The following is a 6,425-nucleotide window of genomic DNA, read 5'->3' on the forward strand; positions in this document are numbered from 1 at the left end:
TTGTAGCAAGCATTTTGTTACAGTTCCAAAGTACTTTCAATTTCTTCTTCTTTTTTTTTAACTGTAACAAGATGCTTGCTACGATATAGTAAGCAGTTGCTGCAGTTTAGACCCCACACCAAGCGCTACAGCGCTAATTCTGAGCACCATTCCTCTCAACCTCTTGGAGCAAGAACTCTTCACAAAGCCATCAATAATGGGGGCAGACATGACCAAAAATATGGCCATTTTTTTAATATTACTCATAAAAACAGAAAAATTGATAGAATAATATTTTGCATTAGCATTGATTTTCTGAAGGACATAAAGTATGAAACTCAAAGTATGTCATTATTTTCTGACTTTTTTAGGTGCAAACGCACAGTTTTACAGGGAAAACAATCATGGTATAATATGCACTAAATGCTACAATGCAAAAGGTACGTGAAACACCATAAGAAATATTTTAAAAAGCGGAAGTCCATGAGCAACAATCAAACAGAAGGGTCACACAAAGCATTACAGATTACAACATTTTTCCTTTCTTTTAATGGTTGGTCTGCATAGCGGAGATCAAGAAGACAGTTCAGTTCTAAGTGTAAGCTTTGCAAAATAGGTAGTGGCATGAGTGACTGGTGCTTATAAAATGTAACGAACCCAAATTACTCTCTCATTTTGTTCGTCTCCTTCCCACAGACATCAGGCCCACATTACCCTAATTTATTATGGCTTGCTTGCTCCCCTTAACAACTAATAGCTAGATAGCGGCAACCAGTGCCTTTTCTTTGCTTATCGTTGGATTTACTTTGATTTTGTTGCCATTGTATACATTATAGTACGGCTCACTATACAACATAACTTCAAAGCAGGGAACCCAAACCCTGAGTGTCCTTAATCCAGAGGGAAGTAAAACAAGGCTGGAATACAGGTTTCTGCACCTTTTTAAAGAAATTTAACGCTGTGGGTGGGATAGTCACAACGTCATTAGTGATGTCACAAACAGGGAGGTGATTAGCTAAGGGGGTGGCAGTGTTTTCAGCTTCGGTCCGAGGCAGAAGTGTGATTTTACAAACGAGATAGTGTCCCTTTAACATACACCTAATTTAACTACAATAGGCAGTAGTGCAGTGACTTTGGCTTGAAATGAGGCTATAGTAGCTGGAGAAAAAACTGAGACAAGGGGTGGGCCAATCGGGTATTTCAATGGAATGCAGTCCCCACACACACACACACACACACACACACACACACACACACACACACACACAGATGGTTTACCACCAAAAACAATTAGTGAGTTAGAATGTTTATGGATACAAAGACAAGGTCCTAGAAATCTAAATACTTGACATGAGGCACAGCATTTAATTTTTATTGTTATGGGCTTTTATTGCCTTCCCAGGGAAATTTTACACTGTTAGAGTAAAATATGGTAAAGTGTTAATTTAGTTTCACCTTCAGCAGTATAAGGCTTGGGGTGTGGGTGGGGGTGTCCCTCCAGCAGATTTGACAATACAGTACAAAACACTCTAATGCGGAAGTGAGAGAAAACAAGTTTAGTTTGATTCTTGGAAACTGCTTTACATATATTTTAACTGAAGGTATTGCTGCTTCTTTTGCACTTTTGCAACTAGAGTTGAAATTCAGCTGTAGAAGTTCCTTTGGTAGTGAGATTATGTTAACTTTCACAGCAGCAATTGTCGGACATACTATGTGCTCAGGACATGGGGAAGAGGGAGACAAAGATTAAAATAACTAGGATTGTATGATGGTTGAACTGGGTAGATAAAGTACTATTTATACTCTGCAGCTTTAAGCAATGTTTAGCCAACATAAGTAGTGCAATATATTTCAGGATTGTGCCTTTAAACCGGATAGCTGTGTAAATTTGGGATTACTGAAATGGAGACTTCCACAGACTGGAAGAACAGAAGGAAAGTAGCTCATGAGATGTGTGCTGGCATGCAAGTCTGAGATTACTGAGATGGAGGTTTACAGATTTTAGGAGAACAGGTAGAACCCCTATCTCAGTTCCTACTCTTTGCTACATAATATACAGTCTATAAATGTGACATGTAAGTACTTTAGAACAAGCAGCTTGAGTTTTTAACATATATGAAAAAAACAGGCAATGGCCCAACTCTTTTCACAAACAGAACTGTCTCATATTATTAACAGCTGACTTGACTAGCCAGTAATTGTGCTGTTCATAAAACATAAAATCAGTTACTACAATTGAAACCTTCAGTAGAAGTCAGCAGAAACATGCAAATATATATATATATATATATATATATATATATACATACTAGAGATTAGCAGCAGATAGAAAATTAACACTTAGCGAGATGGCAATACAGTACAAACTTATTTGCTGTAGCTGTGCAGTTTATAAAGCAAAATTAGGTGCTTTCACTGAATCCTGCACCAAAAACCAGTAGACATTTGCTAATATATTTGCTACACATTAACAGCAGAAAGACAGCACTTAGCTAGAGTTGAACACAGTAGAAAAATAGGTGCTACCAGTGAATCCTAGAGCAAAAAAAGCCAGTATAAACTTGATATATTTGCTCGACATTAACAGCAGAAAGACATTTAGCCAGTTTGTAAGTCAGTAGAAGCTTATTTGTAATTGCTTCTAGTACAAGGTTGAACAAGAACGAAGTAGACCATTTCTGTTAAGAAATTCAAAAATGCAATGTGCGTTATTGTAGAGTGAAGCAGTTGGATGGAGAGGAGTTCACGTGGGTCATGTGGAGAGAAGTGGTTTTCAAAGGCAAAAGTAGTTGGAAAACAAGTGAGATTAAGGAAAGGCCAATCAGGTACTACAATGGAATGCAGTTACCCCACCCCCACCCCAACAGATGGTTTACCATGAAAAACAGTGAGGTAGAATGTTTATTGATACAAAGACACGGTCTTTGAACTCTAAATACTTGAACATGAGTCACAGCATTTACTTTTATTGTTATGGGCTTTTATTGGCTTTCAGGGAAATTTTACACTGCTAGAGTAAAACTTACCAATGTGTTAATTTAGCTTCACCTTCGGCAGTATAAGGCCTCTGGGTGTGGGTGGGGTGTCCTTCCAACAGATTCAACACTATAGTACATAACACACTAATGCAGAAGGGAGGGAAAACTGTTAAATTTAGTCTGATTCTTTGAAACTGCCTTAACATAGGTTTTAACTAAAGGTATTGCTTTTTTTGTACGTTTGCAACTGGAGGTGAAATTCAGCTGTAGAAGTTCCTCTGGTAGTAAAATTATGTCAACTTTTGCAGCAGCAATTGCTCAGTGCATGTAGAATGAAGCAGCTGGATGGAGAGGCATTCATTTGGTCATGGAGTTTACACAGATACATATTTCAGTGACTTACAGGAAATGCAAACTGATTGCTGGAAGGGCAGATCACATTTAAGCACTGAGAAAGATGTGGGCGGCAAACCTCTCAACCGTCCCGAATAACACGTTTTTTACTGAGTTTTGGGGTCCCAATAATGGGGTGCCACGATTCCCGAGTGGCACCCCATTAATTCCGATTTTTCAGATCTATTTTTTTAATTTTCGCGCTTTTGGAGGTGACGTGATCACGTGCGTGATGACATCACCTCCGTCAGCATGCCACGCATCTGTGTTTGAATAGTAGGACAGGTAAGAAGCTGTGTCTAAGATTTACTTCTGCCGATTTTGGGCAGAACAGGAGTTATGGCAGGGCAGGATTACTTTGCAGAGCCTAAGATTTACTTCTGCCATTTTTCGGGGAGAGCAGGAGTTATGGCAGGGCAGGATTACTTTGCAGAGCCACCGTTTTACTCATGCAGAGCTAAACACAGGAGTATTAGAATGCAATGCACTTTTAACTGCAGAGGTGTGTGTGCGTGTGTGTGTGTAGTCCATCATCCAAACTAAGGATAACATAGCCAACTTTGTTAGTGAAACAATCCAGCACTCCAACTTTGTTAGCAAAACAGTTCATTTCTTTGCCTTGTCGATGGGATTGTTCCACTGATAAAGGTGGATACGTTATATTTAGTTTGGATGTCTTGTGTATGTGTGAGTGCATATCCATGTTTATCATCAAATGTTTAATACTGTTAAAGCTTTTATAGGATACTTTTTGTTACTTTCAGGTTATGAAGATGCTTAATCCATGGATGACTTTATTTTTCTTTAACATAAGTAATTAAGATGTTAGGTTCTTGAAGCAAGTCCTAAGCTTAACATTTCATCATAAAGCTTTATATTCAGGTTATTAGCAGCCCAACAGTGTGCATAAAACATTGCAGAAAATTATATCTCTGCATCCTGAAAGCTGAAATTCAGATTAACTATTTGAAAAAGGGTTGCAGTGTCAAAAGTATGATAGTGTAAAACAGCTTTTGGCATTCTTCTGTGCAAGTAGTTTGTGAAATTATATGGTACAATTCAGCTTGTTTGTTTGTGTCTTTCGGCTTTTCCCGGTTAGGGGTCACCACAGCGGAACTCCGGTCTGCTAATGATTGGCAGTTGATTTTTACATACTGGCTTGCCAGGCCTGACGCACAACCTTTCAATGAAGGTACGCCCATTCACGCATGTTTCCACCCAGAGGACGCTCTAGCTGAGAATCGAACCAGACGGCGTCTTTCTGTGAGGCGACAACACTACCGCAGCATCACCACCGCATATATGGTACAATTCAGTAAAGTGGAGAAATTGCTGCCAGACTTGGGCATATCATTTTATTCCATTAAATTATATTAAATTAAATTAAATGTGTAACTTAATTGCCTTGGTGTAAGAGATGTAGGTACATTTGTTTTGGGCATTTAATTGCAGGCTTCATGAATGTAGTTAGATTTCTATATTTTTATTACTTTGTCTTAAAGTGAGGTACTCTGCCTTCTGCCCAGTCCATGCTTTGGCATGCCTTAGACCAGGATAAAAAACAAAGGTAACAAAGTAAAGCTTTACTTTCTCAATTTTAGGTGGTATTTTTTGTAACATAACAGAACTCTTTCTGAGCCAGACCTGTTTTTAACATTTCCCCTTGATGTGTTCCTCTCCTCCCATCTAAATTGTCAACCTGTATACTAAAAGGAGTATGTGCTGTATTTGTTTTAACTTCCTTATTTTTTTTACTGAATTTGATGTCACTTTGCTACAGTTTGTTGTGTAATTTTTCACTAATGCTTTGTTTTGAAATTTGATGACTGTTCTTGTGTTCTATTTGCATATTTTTATTAACCAGTTTTCACTAATACATTCAATAAAATGCTTTGCCTCAGAATTTGGTGACTATTCTTATGTTTTCCTTACATTATATTGTTTCTTTAATGGTGCATTTCTGTTTATCTCTATAACTAATGTTATAGTCACACGTATAGTTCATGTTTAAGGGAGCAAAAGTTTAACAAAATTCTATTTTTGGTTTCATGTAGCATTTTGATGACATACATGATTTGTAAAGTTAAAATAAAAACTGTTGCTCGTAACATAATGGCCCAGGATACCCGCACTGTAATTTATAGTATCTGTGTATAGTATATTTTATATCGTAACAGATATGCACATGATTTTTGTTTAAAATAATTACAGTGGATGATGGATCTGAATAAATCCGGTGCCATATTTTGGTTGTCTGTTCTTCAGTTTGCGTTTGAAAGTTGGTATCCCATAATTCCACGGGAGTGGGTGGGGTTACATAATTATGCATGCAAATTAGATGTTAATCAGCGTACAGATTTGTACCTATTTTTCATGGGCCTTGTACAGATTTTTGATGTTTCCAGGTTGAGAGGTATGGTGGGAGGGTGTTTTAGCACTTTGTAGATCAAATAGCATTCTAGGAACATATCTGTTATGACCCTTCTTGATAAAGCCACCAGTGGACTGAATTTCAAAGAGTAAACCCTTTCAGGGTGAATAAAGGGAGAAAATAGTCAAGCATCATACCTCTCAACTCATTTGTTCAGTAAATTTGGACAAAGTAAAAAACAATGGGGAACAAAGAACCAAAATCAGGGACAGATTTTAAATACTGCTGCTATAAACCCAGAACGTTGCTAGAATAATGGATTTTATATTAGCATGCATATCTGAAGAAGTCTGAAATACAAACATCTGTCATTCTTTAGTGGCTTCAGTCCATGACTTGCCAGAGAAAGCCCAAAGTTAACAAGAACAGACCAAAATGTGAGGCAAAAACCTGGACATTCTGTGACATTCTGAATAGTTGAGAGCTATTAACCAAAAGAAAAGGTTCAAAATGATGACTACTGAGGAAAGAAATTCTGACTTGTGGAAACACAGTTCAAACAATAATGCTCGATGAAGTTAGGAACCACAATCAAGAAGCCACTATACAAATATTTGCAATGCAGAAAGCAAGCAACAGAAGCAGCAATTTCCCATTTGATAGTAGTCTTTTCCACTGATTGTTTACCCACCTGATGTCAAAAG

This window comes from Protopterus annectens, chromosome 11.part0, assembly GCF_019279795.1.
Source record: "Protopterus annectens isolate FY-2018-M chromosome 11.part0, PAN1.0, whole genome shotgun sequence".
Taxonomy (NCBI): Eukaryota; Metazoa; Chordata; order Ceratodontiformes; family Protopteridae; genus Protopterus; species Protopterus annectens.